The 16,808-nt window shown below is 36.6% G+C and overlaps 1 long non-coding RNA gene across 6 annotated transcripts; it reads right to left on the bottom strand.

Moving 5' to 3' along the window:
- Positions 1–3,339: 3,339 nt before the first annotated feature.
- On the bottom strand, positions 3,340–13,963 carry LOC107789111 (uncharacterized). 6 transcript variants are annotated; one of them, XR_012703262.1, is made up of 3 exons: positions 13,547–13,963; positions 13,182–13,274; positions 3,340–3,519 (listed from the first exon to the last, which is right to left on the bottom strand). It is a non-coding gene; the product is annotated as an uncharacterized LOC107789111 (long non-coding RNA). The 6 variants fall into 6 exon arrangements; XR_001648778.2 differs by lacking the exon at positions 3,340–3,519 and adding an exon at positions 5,880–6,122; XR_001648776.2 differs by lacking the exon at positions 3,340–3,519 and adding an exon at positions 6,743–7,804.
- Between the last annotated feature and the right edge of the window lie 2,845 nt (positions 13,964–16,808).

The raw sequence follows: 16,808 nt of genomic DNA, 5'->3' as shown, positions 1-16,808 counted from the left end.
CGAGGCTGGAGATGCCAAACTAATAGGACCAGACCTTGTGCATCAGGCTATGGAAAAGGTTAAGATCATAAAAAAATGGTTGAAAACTGCTCAAAGTTATCAAAAATCCTACTCAGATGTTCGTCGCAGAGACTTAGAGTTCAAGGAAGATGATTGGGTGTTCTTGAATGTATCTCCCATGAAGGGGATCGTGCGGTTCGGAAAGAAAGGAAAATTAAGTCTGAGGTATGTCGGTCCATATAGAATCATTCAAAGGATAGGTCAGGTGGCGTACAAGCTTGAGCTACCACCTGAGATGTTACTAGTGCACCCGGTATTCCATGTGTCCATGTTGAAGAAGGTAGTTGGAGATCCATCCGCTATCGTGCCGGTTGAGACCATCGAGATTAGTGAAGAACTGGCATATGAAGAGATTCCAGTTGTTATTCTTGATAGGCAGGTCGTAAAGTTGAGAAACAAAGAATTTGCATCCGTAAAGGTATTATGGCGAAACCAGGAAGTCGAAGAAGCTACTTGGGAAGCCGAGAATGAAATGAAAAAGAAGTACCCTCATTTGTTTGAATAACCATGTAATAGCTCTATAAAGTAGTTCCCCTTTAGTTTTGTATCACTTGTTCGGCTAATATATAGGCACTACTTTCTAGTTATATGTCCCCCATGAGGCTTCCGTTGGTGTTAATTTGCATTCTGTTGTGTCATTTTATTCTATATATGTTGCTAAGGTGTGTTTCTATGGCTCTCTGACAGGTGGATAGGCCTAAATACAAAGGAAATTCTTGTAAAATTTTCAGAAAGTTAGGAAGTTTGGCAAATTTGGGGCTGATGGTATGTGGTACAACTGAAACTGTGTTAAGAAAACCTTGATCATCATTTGAGGACGAATGATCTTAAGTGGGGGAGGATGTAAGGACCCGTAAAACGTTAAACCAAAAACTCGTGGTTTCGTGGTGCCAAGATAGATTCCTACGTTCTGACTTTTTAGATTGAACAGTACCCTATGGACTTTGACAGGGAGAGCACCACTACCTGCGATCAGCGCTATCTGCGATGGAACCACCTACATCCATTCAAAGATGTAGCGCCCCCGGCAAAAGGGGCGTTAGTACTGTCGAATAGTACTAGTATGTAAGGCAAACACTAATCTTAGTAAAATAAATAGTGAAACAAAGAGAAGGCAGTCATAACAATCAATAAGTACTTCACAGAAGTACAAAGAATCACCAAATAAGGATGACATAATTTCCAATTCAATCTTTCCATCTTTTTAGGTTAATGATATTTAGTGCCAAAGCCACAACTCACAATGCCACCGTGTTTTTACACGGAGTCCGGTCTCGGCCCGACCGGCTAAATCATCCCAAGTGAGACATATCCATATCCACAATGTAAATCAATAATTCCAACACAAATGCCACCATGTGTACGGCATGGTGTCCCATCTTGGCCGATCGGCTAAGCCATCTCACATGAGACATAACCTCTTTCAAGTATTCACTCAATTCGCATCTCTTTCCCATCTTTTATTACATGCCACAAACAGCCTCATTTATTAAATAGTTCTTGGAACATTTTACCATTCAAGTCTTTCTCTTTTTATTCGTTCAAGTAACGTCATCATTCATGTCGATAAGTACCATCACATAAGGCATTTCACACATAATAGAAGGAGCTTGGAAAATCATAGTCACGTTCTCAAATAGCATGATGACATGGTAAACATCTAAAACAATTAGGGAACATGAATCTTCCAACCCAACACACTAAGGAAAACAATTCTAGTATGATTAAGTCAGAACATACACCAAATATTCGGATACCAGGAGTTCGATTCTAGGAAGAAGAGAGTTAGCCATACATATCTCAATTGTACTTCTTTAGACTCTACAATTATCTGGAACCCTTAGCAATCTCAATCTATTTTAGCAATTTACAAATTGAACCCAAAATTAGGAAAACTTTCATGGTTCTAGTTTCCTTTTCCACACTCTTTTTACCACACATGCATGCAAGAAAAACAACCCTCATCCCATGGACCATCTTATTAATTACTCATTTTTAGTATAAGTTTCAAAAATTTAGGGCTAGGGTATAGATTCTTACCTCTAGGATGGAGGCCTAGATTGCTTTCCTTGATAATCTTCAATGTTTCAAGCAAGAATTGAAGAATAATTGATGAGGATTACTTTCTCACTCTAACTCTCCCTCTCTCACTCTATAGTATCAGAAAAATGAGTTCAAAATAGACTAAAGGGAGTGTTTTAATGGAATGTGGGTCGGGTTTTAAATTAAGAAAATGGGTGTCCCGACACAGGTCTGCTCATAACGATTATGCGATCCGCAAAGTGACCGCAAGAAATGGCCCTCAGGGGCCCGAACTTACGGCTCAGATATGCGACCAGTAAGCGGTCCGCATACTCGTTCTGCAGTCGCATAATGCATCGCAAAACTCCCTCCGCAAAAACCCAAGAGGGATTATGCGATCGATATGCGGTCCGCATAGTGGTTATGCGGTCGCATAATCGACTGCAAAGCTGACCTCGAACTGGCCAACGTACAGCTTCACTCTGCGGCCATTATGCGATCCGCAGAGTGATTATGCGACCGCATAATAGGCTGCAGAAACGCATTCTTTTGCGAAATATTTTTCTCCCAGCACGTAGGGTACTGTTCAATCCAAAAAGTCCGAACTAACTTGGAATCTAATAACGCAGGAATCTAACTTGGCACCACGAAACCTTGAGTTTTTTGGTTAAACTTTTTACGGGTCCTTACATATGTGTCCGCCCCACATACAACAAACATGATTATTTATTAGGAAAATTCCTTCAAACCAAATCTAGGTAAGACACTTACTCATCCGGGACAGTCTATAGCTCCAAAATCGTTCTTCCTTATGAGTAACCTCTAAGTAACAGCCCGATAGACCATTTTGAGTTCTAGCTTTACATTTACTGATTTGAGATATTGTATAGCTTCATGTGATATTTTATGACTTGTGTGCATTATTTGTTTCGATTTTCGGAGAGTTTTGATGTGTTTTAAAAGAGAAATTTTAATTCTAGAGATCTTATGTTGTTGGAGTTGACTTGTCTTGACCCAAAATCCAACCAAAGGCCGTGATGGTACTTAACCCGCTCGCTAGGCAAGCCAACACACAACAACAATTCTAAAAGCTAATTATTTGGTCATTAACAGAGTCATGATATGTAGAATAACATAGAATAAGTCTCAAGTCAATATATAAAAATACTAATATCTAAGGCAGGGTCAAAACATGAACACAACTGTCTCATAACATCCCAATATCTAGTGTCATCCCATTACGAGCATCTAATAAGAGTAACTAGTTACAATTGACAAATAACGTCTATACAGAAAAAATACATAGACATAAATAGAGAAGTAGGAAAGGGGTACTCTGTGTGTTACATGTCGAATCATGTAAAGCAGCTCACCACAAAGGTTCCAAAATAATCTCCTACTCGGCTGTATGGGTACCACTAGTACCTCCCTCAGAACCTGCACAATTATATGAAGAAGTTTAGTATGAGTATAACACCATAGTACTTAGTAAGTATCAAGTATAGCCTTAAATAATTATTAACGAGGGGTCGATATCGACAGTTACTAACAGTCCGATAATTAGGTGAAAGCACAAATAAAATATGAAATAAGGAATGGTATCATCAAATAAGTACAAAAGCTAGAGACACAGTATATATGCAATTTAGTGTCACGAACAAATTCCCACCCTAGGCAGTTATGGCGACCAACACTGCCGTTAGGCAAGCCAAAGATAAATCAACACACCGATCAATAGATCATAACATATTTTGTAACAAGTGATGGAATAAATAAGCAGAGTCGTTCCATTTTTATAGTAGAATACTGACATCATCTACGAGGTTTGAATATGATCAACACATAAAACTGAATGTCATAACAGAAAGACATCCATGAACAATAATGAAATATACTCGGCGTCACAAGTACATGAACATCAACTGGAATATACAATACTAATACAACAACAGTCTGGAATGGGAAATATATAGTATACAGTAAATGAATAGGAAGGGGATTATGTGTATTGCGCATCGTAACATAAAAAAAAAAGCTCACCGCAAAGTCTCCTAAGAAGCTGCGCCTACCCTGTATGACCACCAAATTTTCCCGTCTCACTACCTCCACAATTAGTGCAGAAGTGTAATACGAGTATGTAAATCAACACATACCTATTAAGTATTTAGTGTGATCTCGAAGAAGTAGTGGTGAGTGGTCGACATCGACACTTACTAGTGGTTCAATAATCAAAGTACAATAAAATTAGATAGGTATGAAGAATACCAGGTAGCAATGAAACAAATAAATGTGTATGACATGATCCTCAACAAAAGAACAAATAGGAAATAATTGAATACCAAATACTACCTCGAATGGAATGTATGTGACCAGTATCCAATATAAATGTCAAATCTGAGCAAGGATACTCATATACGCATAGACTCCCTATAAAGATATTACGCACGATTCTTCCGAGGCGAATGGCTTGATCTCATAAGAATATGTCACGACCCAAATCCTATCATAGGATGGCACCTAGTCTCTAAGACTAGGTAAGCCGATCACTTAACAACATTAAAGCAATAACATAAAGGCATATTTTAATATAAGAGCAGAAATGGCAATACTCAAACCTCTTCCCAGAACTAGGTAGTACAAAGTCATGATCTCTAGCTGAATATATTCAAAATACAATACTGTTCAAATATAAATAGTCAGTATCAAAATAACAGATGAGACTCCAAGGGACTGTGAAAATATGCAGCTCTACCTTTAATCCTCACGATCAATGCAAGCTCTCACTCTCAATATCCGTCTCCTCCAACTCTACACAAAAATGTGTAAAAGTGTAGTATGAGTACACCATGATCGGTCCATTAAGTATCAAGACTAATCTCGATGAAGTAATGACGAGGTTCAAGTCACGTGATACTCACTAGTCAAATAACCTATGGAATGTATGAATAACTAGCAATATAATATGTAATAGAAAATAGTACTAACAATCACGTTAGAACATGTGATAGCAACTCAACGTATAAGAATCCATCTTTGTCAACAAATCATCAAAAAGAAGAGAAGGCATATGAAGCCATGTCAAATTTAACTAATAACTAATCAAATTAAATGACAGAATTTTAAGAAAACATATATGTGAACAAAATATCAGCCATGTTGCATCATATTTTGCACAGGTCAAAATAAAATACAACTAATGGTTCTTCTAAAGTTGATAAAAGAGTCACCACCTAATATTTTAAGGTATATTATGGTACCTATAAATTTCTGAAAAATATTATCCTAATAGTTTACTAACGGGTAAGATTTGGGTAAGGGTTCTAGTTATTATAAGGGGAAGGGGTTAGGCATCCCTTAAAATCTACCTGAGGTAGCTCCTTAAACATAGGTTAGGTTTGGGGAAAGCAATGTCTATATTCCAGTTGATTAGTGGTTAATGTTGCTAAGTAAAATTTAGAAAAAATTTTTTAAGCCTTATTTGAAAACTTATTTTTTAGGAAAAGGTGGTGTATTTCCTTTTGAAAGAGTAATATTTGTTTGTGAGACTTTATAACTTATGGAACAAGAGATTACCTCAAAAAATATGTTTTTTTGGTTGAAGCGGGTATACCTTGTTCTTTTTTAGAAGATTGCTTTAGTAGAAGGCCTTTGTATCTTCAAGCTCATTTGTTATTTCTTACAAACTTGGTTGTGTGTGTGACTGCTTTTATTTTGAAATGATTTTGTATTATACGGGATCCATTTGAAGATTTTCCAAGGAGATTTATTCATTTTGAATCTGTCAAAACTTAAAGCCATTGAAATTCGTTAGCGGTAAGCATCAATAAATAGTGTTAGTTTTCCAAAGATGTACATACACAGAAGCAACAAATAATAGCGGCTATCATTAAAAGTAGAGGAAGAAAAGCTGGACTTGTGGAATACGGCTAGTAAGCAGGCGAGGCCCAGTGAGGTTTAAATTAGCGGCTGACTCAACAAGTGTAGAGGAAGCGGCCCAGGTCTGGAATATGGGCCTGAGTTCCAAATGAACTGAACAGGCCCTGTTTGAACATGCATACATAAGAACAAGAGGAAAATTAATGTATATCAATATAAGGTGAAAATAAGATCAAATCAGAACAAGTAAATAAGATCCAAAGTGTAAGATTTAAATTTCATTTGTTCCAACCCAATGAAGATTAGTTGAGGTTAATGACCAAAGGCTTAGGGTGAACCAAATTTTATTTATGAAGTCGCCTATGGACCCCTAACACTTCAGAGTTCACAAGTGTCTTAGGGATCCCGAGCAATGCTTATGCCACAAACCAAGCTCGCACCCAAGTACCATTAATCATTAACTCCCTACTCCTCAAAGTTTTAGACACAAATAAATGTTAATACAATAGCTCAACTAATGTAACAAAACATATAAAGAAGAGTCAACCATACAAGAAAACATCAATCAAACTATCATATCTGGCCTTACAGCCATTACTGGTATACTGATCGATAGACAAGTAAGGTTTTTACACATTATTGGACTTGAAATACTCTTGATAGAACACAACATAATTGTCACGACCCAAAATCCAACTAGTCATGATGCCACCTAACCCAACCCGCTGGGTAAGCCAATTTATTAATAATCCAACTCAAGCAGATCTACTGAAAAAATAAATGATAAAATAACTGAACTTTTATACAAAAATCACAAGGATTTGTAGTACAAATCGTGAGCTTCTAAAATTTAGAGTTTACAAAGTTGGTATGAAATAATTACATCATATGTTCGAAATATACATAATTTGTTTTTATAAATCTAACGCAACCGTGAACAAGAGGCACCTACAACCGGAACGCAGGTACATCTTCAATGCCAGCTTCCGCCATGCACACCAACATCAAATCCAAATTCTACACGCGGGGTGCAGAAGTGTAGTATGAGTGCAATGGACCACGCGTACTCAATAAGTAATAAACCTAATTTTAGGTTGAAAGCAGTGACGAGCTTGGACAACGGTCAGAGTCTAATACCAATAGCCAAGAACAACTCGTACCAGTATAATGAAACAACACAAGTAATATTCAAAGATATGTTTCTCAGCTCGCTCATAGTTATGGAAAATAGCATGCTTTTAAGGTATAACAGTAAAACACGAATCTTTCACCGAAGTCGCCAAAATGCGAGTACGTCATAAAAACATTTATTTTTCCTAAGAAACTTTCGACAATAGATAAGATGTTCCATTATCAGATAGCATGAGGAAAGTACATCTCTATGCCTACATGTCAATGTGTATGAAAAGTCATAAACATCACAATACCGTATAACATGAGGAAATGCATCTTTGTGCCTCCATGTCCAGTACACATGTCAAATGTAATGCACCACAGTGATAACTCATATGTTCATACTCTCGGAGTATTCAACCACACTCAGCAATCGGCACCTCCTAATCACTCACCACTCTCAATCACTAAGCACCTCCCAATCACTCGGCACTCTCAATCACTTGGCACTTGCACTCGTATGTTTGACTCCGAAGGGGAGGATCCTGCCCAATCGCTAATATAAGACAATCATGGCATGCTGCAGCGTACATCCCGATCCCATCATGAATCAATAAATCATGCTACGGCGTGCAGCCAGATCCCATAAATATCACTCATAATCAGGACCTCAGCCTCACTCAGTCATCAATCACTCCAGTCTATTGGGCTCAAAGATCTCATGCCAATTAGCCTAAAAAATGATAAGATGATGTGACAACAAATGATAACATAGACTGAGATATGATATGCAAATAAATGAATATGACTGAGTATTTGATTGCAATTTAAGCAAATAACTCAACAGCAGAAATGACCTCATTGGGTCCTAATAAAATAATTATTTGACCTAAACATGATTTCTAACATTGATCACAACTCAATTACTCCAACACATAGGAATTACATGTAAAGAAACAAGATAGATAACTACACAGTACCATAGAATCAACCGAGTCATAATTCACATGGTGCAAGCCTACACACCCATCTCCTAGCATGTGCGTCACCTCAATACTAATACATAACATGTATATTTAGGGATTCATACCCTCAGTACCAAGTTTTGAAGTGTTACTTACCTCGAACAAGCCAAATCCAATACCGAGCAAGCTAAACAATACTCTAGAAATGCCATCCCATGCGTACCATTCTCCGAACGACTCAAAACCCAATCCATGTGGTGAAAATCGCCTCCACAATCGCCCAAATCCGACCTCCCCAAGTCAAAATATGACCAAATGGACAAATCCATGATACTATATGTTTCTACCTAGTTGTTCTGCCTCGTTTCTTATGACAAACGATCCCGGAATTCGCTTTTGATGCCTCCAATGGTTTTCTTGTGCAATTCCAGTCAAGTTAGGCTTTTAAATCACTCCATTTGACCTTATAATGACCTTATAATGTTTCAATATTTGAAAATAGTGCAGATTTTTAAATACGAAATCAGTGGCAATTTCGTAATTAATCTATAAATAATTGTCAACCCAATTCATAGTGAAATGACTATAAATTCCTCATACGATGTCAAAACTTGATGATTCTAGTTTCTATGTTCTAGAATTATGATACGGATCTAATTCTTCAATCAAAACAGAAATTGGAGCTCAGTTTCTTAATGTGGTACCATTTATGCTAGAATAAACGACGTCGAAATATTAAAAATGAGCGCAACAGAACCCAAGCCTATCAGAAACTCACATGAGCCCCTCGGGACCCTATCCGAACAAACCAACAAGCCCCGTAACATAACACAGACTTACTCGAGGCCTCAAATAACGTAGAACAAAACTCGTGCCGAACCTAATCAAATCAATTGAGAATGAACTTAAATTTTGCACACAAGTCCAAAATAAAATAACGAAGCTATTCCAATTCCCGGAACCACAATCCGAACCCGATATCATCAAAGTCAACTACCAGTTAAACTTATGAACATTTCAAATCTTCAAATTTCCAACTTTCGCTAAATAGTGTTGAAACCTTCTAGAAATATCCAAATTCAAATCCAAGCATATGACCAAGTCTAAAATCACCATTGGACCTAACGGAAACATCAAAACTATGATCAGAGGTCAAGTACTAAGAAGTCAAACTTGCTCAACTCTTCCAGCTTAAAGCTTCCTAGTTAAGATCAGTCTTCCAAATCAATTCTGAATAACCTAAAAATAAAAACTAACGATTCACACAAGTCATAAAATATCGTACGATGCTGATCAAGACTTCAAATAGCTGAACGGAATGTAAATTCTCAAAACGACTGGTTGGGTCGTTATAATAATAAGGATAGGTTACTAAACATGGCTCATTAAAATTCTGATGGCAACTAAGGTCTTGGTGTACACAAAATAGGATCAATAATAGAACACAATTAAGGATTAGTGACAAACAAAGAAGGTTGACTGTATGCTATCGATAGATAAGCCCTATTGCTAACCACTTCAAATTCAAAGACACCTCATTAAGTAATCTTAATATCAGTGAGTGACAAAGAAGGACATATGTATTAGTTTCATTAACTCTATTGAAGGTTAAACATTTCAGGATCTTTTGAAACAGGTTCAAGTCACATAGAGTAGGTCAATAGGCAGCTCTACGGTCTCAGAATAGTTTGGAGCAAGCATATACATAACTGAGACCCTTCTTTACTAAACACTTATATTAACAACCTAATTCAGACTTCCCAAAGAGATATCAACCAGCAGAGGCCTAAATGTAAATAGAAAGGTTAGTTTTAGTGTTGTTTAGGCCTAATGGCATGACATCTAGTTGTAGTCTATCAGGTTTTCAAGTTATCAGTTCCACACAACTTCAGATTAATGATTAGTGTCCTCTATAAACAGCAATGTCATACAGACATGAGACAACAAGTAAAGATATTTACTCTCAGATGGTTAAAGCCGGGCAAACAAATCACAACAAGTTTACTTAAACATGTAAGCAATTTCACTAGCAGATTACACCAATACACTTTCCATTTTAGACCATACAGGCATAATACATGTTCAACGACACTTAATCAAGTTGTTAAGTTATTAAGATCGGCAGTACTCAATTTAGCAATATTTAATCTTCCCCCCAAATAGTGTCTTAGACATAACATGATCCTGAAAGAACTAACAAGCATAAATAGCCAAAATAAACAGGTAGATGAATGAAGAACATCGTTTGAAATGAACAAGTATGATTACTGTGGTGCCCTAGGTTAAGATGTACCCACATCCTCACTAGGTTATCATGATAAACATAGAAACCATTTTCTTTCTGCCAGACATAACCAATATAAGACCTAGCATGACTGCTATTTGAGGCTCTTTAACTAAACAACTCGATTAGCATAGTAGAACAGGCATAACCATTTGGGAAGATCAACGTGAGACTAAAGGAAAGCAAACATGATGATTTAAACATGAATTTTTCTAAACTAAGAGAATGTGAAGATTCATGAACATTACTGGACTAGTACAAGCAGCATGATGAGTATAGACACAAGTTAATCCCAACAAGCTACCTCCTGATATGTGAGCACACCAACAAATTTCATTATGTGATTTCTTTTTTATCTCAAATCATCATAAGAAACATACATAAATTATTTTACAATAGTAGCATGAACAAGCTGTCAACTAGAGTCAAACAAATCAATATGAAAGTATGAACAACGGTGAAAACTCATTTTATTGGAACTAAAATAATGCAGCATAATATCATAGACATAAGGATCAAGATAGCACAGTGCAGCGGGTATCAGCAGAACTTGTAGACTCCCTAGGACAGAACTGCTCTGATACAACTTTTGTCACGACCCAAACCGATGGGCCGCGACGGGCACCCGGTACCTTACTCAACCGAGTACCAACATAACGTATCTTTTCGTATCATACTATCATAGATAACTGAGCCGGAGAGGTTGCTGTGAGATAGGTAGAATACAACATGTAATACCAACCTATACATAAAAGATATGGGCCTATAAGACCAAAATAACCACTCGTACACTGAACATAGGCCGACAAGACCATACAATCTTTTACGTACATGACATCTTTCTACAAGCCTCTAAGAATACATAATGTCATAAGGGTAGGAACAGAGCCCCGCCATACCAAACAATACATATCTAAATCATATTGACCAAAAAAAAAACTCTAGAGCAAATGGAGTGCACCAACATATTTCGCTGAGCTGATCGCCTACTTGGAGGACTCTCGACCTGTCTATCGAGACCTGCGGGCATGAAACGCAGCGTCCCCAGGCAAAAGGGATGTCGGTACAAGTAATGTACCGAGTATGTAAGGCAATATATACTGAAAGTTGAACTGAATTGATAATATAATAACTGAAAGTAACTAGGAGTCAAAGATAGTCTGAAGATATGCTTACTTGCTGATACTGACTCAACTCTCTCAATATAGTAAGTAAAATAGTTTTCCGGCCCAATAAGGCTCGGTATATATACAACTGCTCTGTCATAGTAAGCTCGCTCATAGGCGCTCAGCCATACTAGGCTCTGTATCTCGGCCAGCTGGGCTCGCTCATAGACGCTCGACCACAGTAGGCTTGGTATATAACTTACTATCTGATCAGAGGTTGCCCAATAGGGGCCTGCCTATCGATTATAGCTCGATGGTAATGAAAATACCGTAATAGTATAAATATAGGCTCTCTTCTCTCTTGACTGGAAGACGACATTACTCAATTAAATATGAAGTCCCGATAAGGAGAATACTGTAATTTATAAGATTAGGATAATGTATATAAATTCAGGAGTATGAACTTCTCGTCATGCCTCGTTATCAAATACATGTAATTATGAGATCATGCCAAAATGAAGGAAGGGCTTAGCCTTAACATACCCGGAGTAGGAAAAAATTCGTATGATATTGTAGGAAAAGTTTGCACTGTACTCCCTTAGAATCGCAAAATCTCACGTTGCTAAGGTGCTAAGAATTCTCGTTGGAATTTTTGTTTCAAGAAATCTTGTTGAAATCTCGTTGGTTTGAGGTTGCTAACGCTGGAATCCTTCTAGGAATTGGTTGAAGATGTTATGAATTTTCTTTATATATTCTTAACGTCTTTTTTGTAATATTTGCAATAGGAAAACATTATAAGATTACTAGATCGTTTATGTCTTTACACGTAGAGGGATGTAGTGTCTTGTATTTAACACTTTAGCTTGCCACCTTTCAACTAGATCTATGAGTCACTTAATTTGAAGGGGGGGGAGGGGGGGCTGCCACTAAAATCATTAATTACCCACATAATTTCCTAATTAATTAGGTAATATCCCATTACCCAATAATTAAGAATTATCTCAACTTACTTAAAATACTATTCACTTTTAACATACCTTGTACACCTTACTATCATGGTCATGTAGTACCTTGTATGGCATTAGTCCATAAGTACCGAGTGTTATTGCTCGGATTATATTTTATCCCAAATCAACAACCTTCAATGAAACTCATTTTCTTTGATTCATTTACCCTTTATCTTTCACGGCAGTTACTTATTGCTTGTTGTAAATAGCATATATGCTTATAATCTCAAGAAAATCTCATCCCCGATTCTACACCAATTAACTGACGACGAAACTTTAACATACGAAAATGCGAGATGTAACATCTCATTTCCGAGCTTCCATCAATTTACTTATGGCGTACATTCATGTACAAAAACATGGGGTGTAACAATATACACTTGACTATTACTTAATTAACAAGAAAAGATCATACATAGTACTATTATCACAAGATTTAGTTCAATTAATCACCAAGTCCTAATAGGATTTAAGAGTACTAACAATATAGAAAACATTCTCAACTACCTAAGTCATGAGAGACGGAGTTCATTAATATAACTGATTTGATAACAGTAACAAGACAACATAACTTATCAGGAAGATCCTTAATTCAACAGTGATAGTGATATGCAGAAGGAGAACGTAGCACGTATAGTCTTACGTCACTAATATATATCATAAAAAATGAATGATTAACAGGGAAAATATCATGAACATAGGACTACACAAATAATTTAAAATAAAGATGGGGTCATTGTACACTGACCTTCTGTTGAGCAGCAAACCAAGCCAGATGTGCTAATATCCATTTAAGAACCCAGAAGTCACAACGATCAACTCACAGAGGTTGAAGCCGAACCTAAATTAAAGGAAGAAAAAAGTGAAATTAGAGAAGTACAGCTTGAACTTAAACTTAGTTGAAAGTTTAAACTTTTAATACTCTTTTTTACTTTCAATGTAGTTTTTCGTTGTTTTAGGTGATGTAATTGAATGCTCTATTTATAGTGGCATTGAAGCCACCTAGGGTTCCGTTCGAACTCAACCGACAGTAGAGAATGACGATTGACAGATGATTATAGCAAAAAGGTGAAAAACATAAGAAAAAGAGGGGGAAAACAATGGGAATTTTACCTTAGCACGATAATGGTTGAGGTTGATTGTTGAAGAAATCGGACCATCGGTCAAAATCTAATGTCTAGAGGTCATTGCATCTGACTTCTGGACAACAATTAATGATGATGAGGCCAAAGATAATGTCTGTGCATGCCTACAATTGAAAATTTTAAGAAAGGATGATCTTGTTGGATAAAAAAATCTTGGGTTACTGAGGATTTGGGAAAGGGATCAGCAGGATTCGCAGCTTACAGGAATAAAATGTATGTTTAGGTTTGATTGGAGTGACCTTTCACGATTCATGCAACGTGTGTTCATTGATGGGGTTGCAGGATTTGAGAGAACATGGAGAGAAAGTGGAAACTAGGACGGCCGGTGTTGAGGAAACGATTACGGTTAGGCGTGTTATTTAGATTAAAAGTGAGATATGTAATGTGAGTAGTTGGATCTTTTGATCAACGTCTCCGAAATTCGGAGAATAAAAATTAATAAAATGGTTTATTACGAAAAAACGATGGTCGTCCGATCTCTTTGATCCAATGGCTAAAATAAAATACTAAAGGATTTTAAAAATAAGAGAAAAGTTGAGCTTAATCATGGACCGTTGATATCAACGGTCCAGATACATTGTGCTTTTTGTGTGAATGTTGGAGAGAGGTGACATGGCGCTTTTCGATTGGCTTAAAAAGGGTAGCATGGATTGGCAACTTGGATAGAGGTGGGGGGTTCCGGACAGGGTCAAGGCACTTGGGCTTGTGTGTTTGGGCCAAATCGTTTTTGGCTGGTTTATTAACCAAATAGCCACATTTAGTTTAATTAATGAATTGTAATTGTAGTCTTTTTGAGTTTTTAACCTCGTTTATAATTAAATTAATTTTACTTGATTAATCCTAATTAGATGTAATAAAATATAATTATTCAAGTATTTTATTAATTACTATAATAATTAGTTGTTGACATTAAATATAATACTTCATCCATTAAACTGTGTAAACTTAGTTTGGCTAACTAAAGTAATAAAGGTAATATAGTTATAAATTTGAGACTATTTTTTTATATTAATTTTAAAAATTGTTCATTAATATATGAGAGTTATTTTAATTAATTTAAACAATAGGAATAGTATATTTTATAAATGTCTAATATAAATTACTATTAATTAAACATTGCTAATTGTTATTATGTATTAAATTATTTAAATTTTAAGAAAAAAGGTATTATTGATTCGAAAATACTTTACTATATTTATTGCTGATTAATAAGTGTAAATAATTTAATGTAAAAGGGGAGGGTAAAAATTGATCGTCAACAACTGCCCTTCTTTGACATGAGACGATAAAAGATTTTGCTGGCAAAGAAATTGACTTAATGACTAATTTTTCCCTACTTTAGGCATGTATTGCAAGGATGGTGTATGGAATTAGGAAAGATCATGAGTGGTGAGATTACTGCCGAATTATGGCTTTGAGTCTCCTACATATCTCGAGCTTAACGAGGATCAGGCCTCATATAGTTCTGGATGGTGATTTGGATAGAATTGTGCTTGCAGCAGTTGGCCCACTATCGCCTTATGACAATACTGCAAGATGGGAAGATTTCAAAACCTAATGACTTTTAAATTGCAGCTTGATTATAAGATTTTAGAAGTTTGACATTTTTGGAGTTCTAATAATCGAATTGAATTGGAGATTAGATCCTTGGCTCGCTTATGAGTTTGTTGTCCCTCATAGAGGTGTAACTTATTTGGCTACTTAGAGAAAGTTCCACGTTGTAGTGTTTGAACCTGCAAAAGCAAGATACACACATACCTAGATATTATAATGCAAATATGTTAGGTTATAATGTAAATATGCAGGAATCATAATACCTGACTATCGGTTAGTCGTTATTCGAGATCTTTGGGTAATGGGATGTTTGAATCTGAAGCCTCTATGCTCTGGAGAATTATTTAGGATAGCCGGGGAAGGGTGTTTGAATCCGACTTTAATGTTAGCCGACTGTGTACTTTTTCGCAACTGTCAGAGCATTTGAATATCCACGCGATGGGAGTATTTGACTTCAAATTTCCTAGTGATGGGAATTTCGGCATTGAATTTGAATCTCCACGCGATGGGAGTATCTCCACGTGAAGAAAGTATTTGACTTTGAATTGCAATCTCCACAAGATGTGAGTATTTGAACTTTGAATGCAAAATGCTTCTAAGCTGAATAAATAAAACGCAAAAAAACTCTAGGTAAATCAAAGGAATAAATGAGAATGCCAAAGATATACTCTTAACTTCAGAACTAATTTGTGGTCGTCGATCACCGGAACGTCTGGTGAAATTAAATGATCCATCCTTCTATTGGCGACGTCGGGGATGAGATTTGCAACGATCTATTTGGAATCTACGATTTGGCAGAGTAACGGTATAATATGTACAAAGTGCTCAGATTGGAAGAGCTGATGATGCAGTTTGTACAAAGCACTTCGACTGGCGGGGAAGACGACATGATATGTACAAGGTGCTCCGATTGACAGAACAGACGGTTTGATATGTACAAGATGCTGCAATGGACAGAACAAATGGTTTGATATATACAGGGTGTTCCGATTATGTTGGAGGCTTCGCTCCAGGAAACATGCAACGAATTCAAAGTTAGTCCTTAGCTATATAAGAAAATGAATTGAACAATTAAAGGTGAGATATAGGCTCATGAGATTGTAGCGGGTGTGCATTGATTCTGGTGCATTCTGGCATCCTTTGATTTCTGTCAACCATGCGATCAAAGAAAAATTCTTAGTAGGGGAGGGGCATTGATTTGTGTTTATCGTGAACCCTTGCCTTGCCCCGAAATTGGTAAATTACGCCACGACGTTTGGTAGGTGGAAAAGTTGAATTTTCTTTAAAATTCATTTTGAAAAATTGTTTATGTTAATGACAAAAGTCGTCATTCCTGATTATGACATGTTTAGAAGTTTCCTCTGACGCAAATATCGTTTCTAGATGGCTCTGCCTTGATGATGACGTTGTCTCAGACATGTCCCCAACGACGTGACTTCGTTGCTAATTCGATCGCTTTCTAATCAATGTAATGCATTACAAAATCTTTCCTATGGTTATGGGCAAACTTTTCCAGGTTGCATACGTATACGAATGGAATCTTGTCTAAACATAGTTGGAGGATATGAAATAATAGAATGATGAAATGAAATGACCGAGCCTAACTTAGGTAGCCTACGTATCCAAATGGAATCTGGTCAAAACATAGTTTGATTACAATAGATGACAAATGGTAG

The sequence above is a fragment of the Nicotiana tabacum genome, chromosome 19 (genome assembly GCF_000715075.1).
Source record: "Nicotiana tabacum cultivar K326 chromosome 19, ASM71507v2, whole genome shotgun sequence".
Taxonomy (NCBI): domain Eukaryota; kingdom Viridiplantae; phylum Streptophyta; class Magnoliopsida; order Solanales; family Solanaceae; genus Nicotiana; species Nicotiana tabacum.
The sequence above is the reverse complement of the archived record's forward strand: the minus strand, read 5'-3'. Positions and strand labels throughout refer to the sequence as shown.